A 10,312-nucleotide genomic window follows, 5' to 3' on the forward strand; every position below is an offset into this window, starting at 1 on the left:
TTTCCCTCTATACACTGCGTATAGACCCATATGCAGCGTATATAACGGGTCAAAAGACATTTTTACCCTTGCATTTGACTTCGTATAGCCCCAAATGAAGGGCTAAATGGTCTTTTTTACCCTTTATATACACTGCGTATAGACCTATACGCAGCGTATATGAAGGTTTTTTTTATAAAGGTTATATCGAATCGTATAGATGTAGAATAGGTCACGAATCGGCCTCGTATAAGCCTATAAGTGTGATATCGTATCGTATAGCGTAGTATATGTTACGTATTGACCTCGTATAAGCCTATAAGTGTGATATCATATCGTATAGCGTAGTATATGTCTTGTATAGGCCTATAGGCATATACATCACCTATACGAGACTTATACTATACACTATACGATACGATGCAACACGATACGCTACTATACGATACGATATAACACCCGTATAGGTCTATAGGTGTATATATGTCCCGTATAGTGTGGTTTAGGTCCTGTGTAGGCCTATAGGCGTATACAAGACCTACATGGAACCTTGATGTGTGTAAAATGCAACATATAAATTACATCAAATGAGGCATAAAACTAACCCTTTTTAAGTACTAATGTTGGAAAAGGTGTGTTTTTATCTTCCTTTTGTATTTTCAGGATTAAATGAGCTCAAATTAACAAAAGAAGTAAAAAGACAGCTAAATATAACATAAATACAAGAAAAGGAACAAAAGTGGATTGCCCGACCCCTCGACAGCATCCTCCCAAGCAAAACAAGGAAGACAGAAGGCTGAACACGCCCCGTGCTCAGCGAGCACGGGGCCGTGCCAAAGAAGCAGCAGAAAAGACAAACCTATAGAAGCTTCTATTGCTCGCCACGGGGCCGTGCCCAGTGAACACGGGGGCGTGCCCAAAGTACTGCAGGCGCATTAATTGTAATTGCGAATTACAATTAATGAAGAGAGATAGTGTCAGACAGGCACGGGGCCGTGCCCAGCGGACACGGGGCCGTGCCCAGGCCTCTGTTCAACCTATAAATAGGAGTGCTTGGATTCATTGCAACTCATCCCTTGGCACACAACCTCTCTCACACTTCATCCACCACCCACCACCATCACAACACCATCATCCACCACCATCATCCATTATCCATCATAGAGTGTGTGAGTCGTCTCGGGATCCAAGATTGATCGTAAGAGTTCTTGACAATCAAGGCCATGTTTGCCTAAGTCTCTTACATCACTTGGTGAAGACAAGTGTTTAGTGTAATACTTTTTATTTTTAATCTTTTGCACTTCTTAATTGGTTTTGTATTAATGACTTTAATAACTAGTTTCTTATGTTGAAGGTGATTCTTCCTTATCGTTTGTCCGTGGTGTCTTGGCATTATTTTACTGTCTATATAATGTTGGATCAGTTCTGTGTAAACATTATGGAAAACATGAAAACATACCTGTCACCACAGACAGTGCAGTGGAGAATCCAGTAAGAGAAGACGACATGGAGTTCGACATCTTTGTCAAGGTGATCTGGTTCCTCCTTAGGGTGCTAACTGATGATGGGGACTTAGAAAACCGAAAAGGGTATCAGTTAGGAGAGGAGGTCGAAATTATGATGTTATGGCTAATGAGGTGTGTGTAATTGTGTAACTGAGTAACCCCTTAACCTCCACATAATTCTCCTTATATAAGCACCCAGGAGGAAACCTAATTAGTTAATAAGGGTAATATGGTCCATCAACAATTACCAACTAATTATTTAATAGGTTATAATATATTTTGATCTATATTATGTAAATGATTATAATGGCTATAGATTAAATATTATTACATAATATATTTAATCTTACATTCTCCCACTTAGCCGAGTAATCATTTACTATGAGTATTAGATAAGCCTGATCAGGAGTTAACACTCATTTTAGCCTTAAACAAGTACTATAGCAGAAAAATATAGCCGTTGAATCATTATGCGACTCAGGACCCCCATTAATCATACTATAGCCTTAATTTAAAACCTAATCGTCATGATCAAAATACGCGTAAGCCCTTTGTTTGACTTGTAACTTTATTTGTCTATATGCCATTATACCGGTTGAACATATTCTAACAGACATACAAAATCAAACTGAGGAAACTTCATTAATCATAAAACATAAGCTAGTACAATATGCTTAAATAAGGTCTTTACTAAATCCCATATTCCGAACATGTTCTTCATAAACCTTAGGAGGGAGACCTTTAGTCATCGGATCCGCAAGCATATCTTTAGTACTAATATACTCAATACAAAGATTATATTCCTCAACTCGTTCACGTACAAATAGATATTTTGTATCGAGATATAAACCAGCTCCAGTCGAACTGTTACTGTTCGAGAAACTAACGGCAGCTGAATTATCACAGTAAAGCTTCAATGGTCTATAAATGGAATTAACAATTTTGAGTCCAGTGATCAGATTTCTAAGCAACATTCCATGACAGGTTGCGTTATAAACAGCAATGTACTCTGCCATCATTGTGGAAGTTGTGGCCAACTGTTGTTTATGACTCTTCCATGAGATAGGGCCGCCTGCTAACATAAAGATATAGCCCGAAGTGGATTTCTTGTCATCTTTGCATTTGGCAAAGTCAGAATCAGAATAGCCCACCACTTCTAAATGATCACTTCTTTTATAAGTCAGTTTATAGTCTTTCGTCCCTTGCAGATATCGAAGTACCTTCTTAGCTGCTTTCCAGTGATCTAGGCCAGGATTAGTGTGATAACGGCCTAGCATTCCAGCAATATAAGCGATATCTGGGCGAGTACAGACTTGAGCATACATCAAGCTCCCGACTACTGACGCGTAAGGTATCTTGCTCATTTGCTCCTTCTCAACATCTGTTGTCGGACACTGGAATGAACCGAAAACATCTCCTTTAACTACTGGAGCGACGGAGGGTTTGCATTGTTGCATGTTATATCGTGTAAGGACACGATCTATGTAAGCCTTTTGGGACAATCCTAAGATCCCTTTGTTTCTATCTCGGTGAATTTCGATGCCAATGACGTAAGAAGCATCTCCGAGATCCTTCATGTCGAAGTTATGCGAGAGTAACCGCTTCGACTCATGCAACATGTCTAAACTATTACTTGCCAATAGAATATCATCTACGTAAAGGACAAGTATAGTAAAGTTGCTCCCACTCATCTTGAGGTGGGTGCATTGATCCACTTGATTCTTCATAAAACCTTGCCTCTTCATGACTTCATCAAACTTGAGGTACCACTGACGTGATGCTTGTTTTAACCCGTAAATGGATTTCTTCAACTTACAGACTAGATGCTCCTGACCCTCAGGTTTAAAGCCTTCAGGTTGTTTCATGTAAACATCTTCGTCCAAATCTCCGTTAAGGAAAGCGGTTTTAACGTCCATCTGATGTAACTCCAAATCAAAATGAGCTACTAGGGCCATGACGATCCTTAATGAATCTTTACGAGAGACAGGTGAAAACGTCTCTTGATAATCAATTCCCTCTTTCTGAGTGTAGCCCTTTGCAACCAATCTCGCTTTGTAGCGTTCAACGTTCCCATTCGGGTCCAGTTTTGTTTTGAACACCCATTTGCATCCTACGGGTTTGACTTCGTTGGGTAATTCTACCAAATCCCAAACGTCATTTTTCTTCATGGATTCAAGCTCATCAATCATTGCTTTATTCCATTCAGAAGACTGATCACTGCTAATGGCTTCATTGTAAGAGATAGGATCATTGAGCTTTCCGGGATCCATTTCAGTCAGGTAGGTAACATAATCATCCCAATTAGTAGGCCTTCTTTTCCTAGATGACCTCCTGAGTGGAATATCGGGTTCAGCGTTGTCTTGGTTTTGAGCGTTTGATGTGCCTTCGTCATGAGGTATAATGGGTTCTGATTGTAGAGGTGAATTTGGAGTTGGTGCAGTAGCTTCAGGTGCAGTAGTTGCATTGGGTACAAGAGGAGTAATCGGAGTAATGGTAAGCGACGAGTCTCTCCCCCCCGCGTCTTGTACTTCTTGTAATTCTTCGTAAGGGTTGGTACTGCTCCCACTGACCTTGAAATCCTCCAGGAACGCGACACGCTTGGTTTCAACAATACGGGTGACATGGGAAGGACAATAGAAACGATAACCCTTTGAGTTCTCAGGATACCCGATAAAGAAACAGGTAACTATTTTAGGGTCAAGTTTCCTTAGGAAAGGATTGTTAAGTTTTGCTTCAGCAATGCAGCCCCATACTTTCATATATTTAAGACTCGGTTTCCTTCCTGTCCAAAGTTCATAAGGAGTTTTAGGGACAGACTTAGAAGGAACTCTATTGAGTATATGAACAGCTGCTTTTAACGCTTCAGTCCAGAGGAATAATGGTAAATTAGTTGTCACGGCCCCCGACCCGGTTTGACCCGTTTCAGGAGCCGCGGGACAGAAATCCCGTGATATTTATTTATGTGATTTATTTAGCAGCGGAACTTTTATCATCAGGATCGTTTTAAAGCTAAAGAAAACTTTTCCCGATTATTTTATATTTCACAACTCGGGATAAAATCCCGGTAATTTACAATAACTTGGTTTTACTGAGAAATCTTTATTTTTACAAAACATAATTCATTATTTTATAATGAGCCACTATTTTAAGCCTGCACTGCTTCCCAGCACTTTTCCTAAATTACAATAGATCACCTGAAACATGTTTGAAAAAGGTTTTGTCAGCGGGAAATACTGAGTGAATCATTCAGTTTACTGAAAACGACACATTTATTATAATTTACAGTATTAAGAGTTTTTACATATGTTTCAGATATCTACCAACTACCCACAGTATTTGTCACTCGACCGGATCTGTGACTGTGGTCATATCACCATTGGCTGCCCCAATGAATGACGTATATCACTTAATTTTAGGTTCGCCCACCTAATGTGATTACAACAGTAGTAATGTGCACAATACCCCACATACTTGCTATAATTTGGTGATTACATAAACTTAATCACTGTAATTTATAATTCTGGAAAATAATTTGGAGTATTGTAAAACAGTTGATAAAAAAAAAGAATGACTCACATTGCAGATTTAATACGGACAGAATATGGTTTTAGCCTTGTTAACCTAATTTAAATAGCAATGCACACAAAACCGGGTTAGTGATCAATACAGCAGTTACGATAACTCACGAGATCAAATTCTCACAATGAACGACAAAGTGCTTAAACATCCATCGATTTAACGACGAATGACAAAGTATCACCCTAATGTGGGCGGCACTTAAACATCCATTGGATATATTGATCGGTCGGAAAATGAATCGTAATAGCGATCGAGTTATTACCCTGTTTTGTGGCAGCACTTCGTGATCAGTGTGTGTGTGTTTTGGGACTGTTTATGCTATAACTCAACGTACAATTCGAATTTGAACGTCGAACAATGCAAACAGTTCAAGTCCCAAGCCCCTGTATTTATAGCTAAATTTTGAACCTCCCGCGTGTCGCGACAGGATCACCCGTACCTGTCGCGTATCGCCTGGGATGTCAAACTAGCCTAGGGTAGGCTTGTCACTGGTATAGGCTTGATGAATCAATTACCTCGAGAATTCTCAGCTTAGACAACGAAAATTGTTGATAATTATCAACTAGGTTTTACCCCCTTGAGTTTTAGGGGCCCTGATCCTAATTCCGATTGTTCTGGAAATTTTAGGGTTAGTGCAGAATTACTTGGATGTCTCAATTAGGGTTTTCTTATTGACTAATTATCATTCTAATTATTGATTTTAATGAGAGTTGTTACATCCTCCCCACCTTAAGAAAAATCTCGTCCTCGAGATTCACTGAAATAGATGAGGGTATTTCCGCTTCATTTCTGACTCCAGTTCCCAAGTATATTCTGGTCCCCTCTTTGAGTGCCATTTGACTTTTACCAGTACTAGTCGCTTGTGTTTGAGAAACTTGACCTTCCGGTCTTCTATTTGTAAGGATTTCTCTATGAATTTCAGCTTTTCGTTTACCTCTATATCTCGAAGAGGTACTACTAGTGATTCGTCTGATAAACATTTCTTGAGATTGGATACATGAAATACATCATGTACTCCAGCTAACTCTTCTGGTAGTTGTAAACGATAAGCTACTGGTCCTATCCGTTGGATCACTGGAAATGGTCCAACATATCTTGGACTCAGTTTTCCTTTCTTACCGAATCGTACTACTCCTTTCCAAGGAGAAACTTTCAATAGTACTTTGTATCCTATCTGGAATTCTAGTGGCTTGCGGCGATTGTCTGCATAACTTTTCTGGCGATCTCGAGCCGTCTTTAGTCTTTCCTTGATTTGGGTTATCTTGTCTGTGGTTTCTTGTACGATTTTTGGACCTGATAATTGACTTTCTCCTATTTCTGCCCAACATACGGGAGTTCTGCACTTGCGTCCATACAGTGCTTCGAATGGAGCGGCCTCGATGCTTGAGTGATAACTATTATTATAAGAGAATTCGATTAATGGTAAATGGTTATCCCAATTACCACCAAAGTCAATTACACATGCTCGGAGCATGTCTTCTAGAGTTTGGATCGTCCTTTCACTTTGTCCGTCTGTTTGTGGATGATATGCAGTACTTAAATTGAGTCGGGTTCCCATTGCTTCTTGGAAGCTTGTCCAGAAATGGGAAGTGAAACGACTATCTCTATCCGATACAATGGAGAGTGGGACTCCATGTAAGGATACTATTTCATCTACGTACAACTTGGCTAACCTTTCCATGCTAAAGGTTTCCTTCATAGGTAGAAAATGAGCAGATTTGGTTAATCGGTCCACAATTACCCAAATCGCATCATTACCTTTTCTGGTTCTGGGTAACTTAGTAACAAAGTCCATTGTTATGAGTTCCCATTTCCATACAGGCATTTCTAACTGTTGTAGTAGACCTGAAGGTTTCTGATGTTCTGCCTTAACTTGTGAACAAGTTAGACACTTAGATACGTATTCGGCTATATCCTTTTTCATTCTATCCACCAGAAATTCTTTCTTAAATCTTGGTACATCTTATTGTTTCCTGGATGTACAGTATACCTAGATTTATGAGCTTCCTCTAAAATCTTTGATCTTAAATTTCCCTGTTCAGGTACCCAAATTCTGTTTTTGTGGAATTTCCAAATTCCATCATTTCCTTGTTCCAATTCTTTTAGGTAACCTTTCATTCCTTCGGCATCGTCCTTGATTGCCGTTTCCTGAATTTCCTCCAATTGTTCCATTAAATCTACTTGTAGATTTATTCTAAGAACACGGACTCGCTTTTGCTTCTCACGATACTTACGACTTAAGGCATCTGCGACTACGTTTGCCTTTCCTTCGTGATATTGAATATCACAGTCGTAATCACTCAGGATTTCCATCCATCTTCTTTGCCTCATATTTAACTCTTTTTGCCCAAATATATACTTTAAACTTTTATGATCTGTATAAACAGTAAACTTACTTCCATACAGATAATGTCTCCATATCTTAAGGGCAAAAACTATAGCTCCTAATTCTAAGTCATGAGTCGTATAGTTTTCCTCGTGCTTCTTCAATTGTCTGGAAGCATACGCAATTACCTTCTTGCGTTGCATTAACACGCATCCAAATCCTAATTTTGAAGCATCACAATATACTTCAAAATCTTATGTTCCTTCTGGTAAGGCTAAGATTGGAGCATTGGTTAATTTCTGCTTCAAGATTCTAAAGGCTTCTTCTTGTTTAGGTCCCCATTCAAACTTAATGGCTTTACAGGTTAGCTTAGTTAATGGTACAGCTATCTTGGAAAAATCCTTAATAAACCGTCTATAATATCCGGCTAAACCTATAAAACTTCTAATTTCCATTGCGGTTTGTGGAACCTTCCAATTGGTAATTGCTTCTATCTTAGCAGGATCTACGTGAATACCTTCATGATTCACCATGTGTCCTAAGAATTGCACTTCTTGTAGCCAAAATTCACACTTCGAAAATTTGGCATACAATTTTTCTTTTCTTAACAAAGTTAATAGTGCATGCAAGTGTTGACAATGTTCGTCCTGACTTTTTGAATAAATAAGTATATCGTCTATGAAAACAATTACAAATTTATCCAAATATGGTTTACAGATTCTGTTCATCATGTCCATGAATGCTGCAGGTGCATTAGTTAATCCGAAGGGCATGACTGTAAACTCATAGTGTCCATACCTAGTTCTAAAAGCAGTTTTAGGTATGTCTTCTTCTTGAACCTTCAATTGATGATATCCGGAGCGCAAATCTATCTTAGAAAAGTATTTAGCGCCTTGTAATTGATCCAAAAGATCATCAATCCTAGGTAATGGGTATCGATTCTTAATTGTAACCTTATTTAACTCTCTATAATCGATACACATTCTCATCGATCCATCTTTCTTTTTCACAAACAACACTGGTGCACCCCAAAGGGATGAACTAGGTTGTATAAATCCTTTGCTTAGTAATTCATCCAATTGCTTCTTCAATTCTAGCATTTCGGTAGGAGCTAATCGATAGGGTGCCTTGGCTATCGGTGTAGTTCCTGGAATTAGATGAATTCTAAATTCTACCTCCCTATCTGGTGGTAACCCAGGTAAATCTTCCGGAAATATATCTGGGTATTCTGAGACTACAGGAATTTCCTTAAGTTCTTTACCTTTAAACTAATGATTACTGAAATCATATATACTATTCCTTGTTTTCGTTCATAATTAGCAACTTTCATTACTGATATGAACTTCAGTGGCTTGCGAGGTTTATCTCCTGTAATCATGATTACTTCTCCAGTAGGTGCTTGAATTTCTATAGAGTTTTTATCACTATTGATTTGAGCATGGTTGGCTATTAACCAATCCATTCCTAACACAACATCAAATTCAGCTAATTTCATAGGCAATAGGTTTGCAGCAAATTTATGACCTGAAAGTTCTATTTCTACTTTTTGCAAAACCTGATTGATTTTTACTGAATTCCCATCTGCGGTTTCGACTGTAAAAATCTGCCTAACGGTAGTTAAGGGTAACTTAAGAGCTTGGCAGAATGAAGTATTTATAAAACTTTGGTTTGCACCAGAGTCAAACAATACTTTTGCATAAACGTCGTGAACTAAAAACGTACCGGCTATCACATCCGGAATGAGCTCTGTTTCTTGAGTGGTTAGCTGAAATGCTCTGGCATTCTTCTTAGTAGCTCCTTCAGTCGCCTTGGGTTTGTTGTCTACTGGTTTGACTAACTTAGGACATTCTGTTTTGAAATGTCTGGCTTCTCCACAATTGTAACAAATTATGGATTTCTTTCTGCAGTTTTCTTCACGATGTCCTATCGTTTTGCAAAAATTGCAAAGTTTGTTACATTTTCCAAAATGTTTCTTTTTGCAAATTTTGCAGAATGGCTGAGTTGAAGACTGCCCTGCTCCTCTTTTCTTGAAATTACTACTATTACCCACCCTAAATCCTTGGGTAATTTTCTGAGCTAATTCCTTCTTTCTGTCTTCATCTCTTGTGCGTATCAGTTCATCGGTTAGGGTGTTAGCTAATTCTACAGCATCGTCAATAGTGCGAGGTCTCGCAGCCTTAACGATATTTCGAATTTCGCTAATTAATCCCCAAATATAGCGAGAAATGAGTACCGGTTCTAGCGAAGCCAGTGTTGGTACCACTCTAGCATATTCAAAGAATGTCGAAGTATAACCACTACAATCCACACCTAACATCTGATGAGTTAGGAACTTATTTGCCATTTGTTCCTTTTCATACTCAGGACAGAATTTTCTTTCTACGAGATTCTTAAATTCTTCCCAAGTCATAGCATAAGCCGTATTTCTTCCTTTAGCTTGTAACACAGTGTTCCACCATTCGAGTGCTCCTTCTTTAAACAGATTTGATGCGTACATGACCTGATCATCTTTGGCACACTTACTTATTGCAATTACTGCTTCGGTTTTCTCTAACCAACGCAGTGATGCAGTTGCCCCTTCATTGCCTGCAAATTCAGTGGGTTTACAAGCAAGGAATTCTTTGAAAGTGCAACCAGGTGTTGCAGCTTTCAGTTTCTTAGGGAGTGGCGTGTGCTGGGATTCATTATCATGATTAACATGATTATTGCCCTCGTTTATACTATTACTGAAGTTATCTTCAGAAGTACGTTTACTAGGAACGATATGTTGCGGTTCGATTGGACTTTTTACATCAGCAACGAATGCTGGAATAGCATTGGCTATCCCTTGAGCAACAATATTTTCAATATCTTGTCTAGTCATATATTGATCCCCTGGATGTTGCTCCGACTGATTAACCTCATTTACTGGTTCATTACCAAT

This window comes from Helianthus annuus, chromosome 6 (genome assembly GCF_002127325.2).
Source record: "Helianthus annuus cultivar XRQ/B chromosome 6, HanXRQr2.0-SUNRISE, whole genome shotgun sequence".
In the NCBI taxonomy this organism is placed as follows: Eukaryota; Viridiplantae; Streptophyta; class Magnoliopsida; order Asterales; family Asteraceae; genus Helianthus; species Helianthus annuus.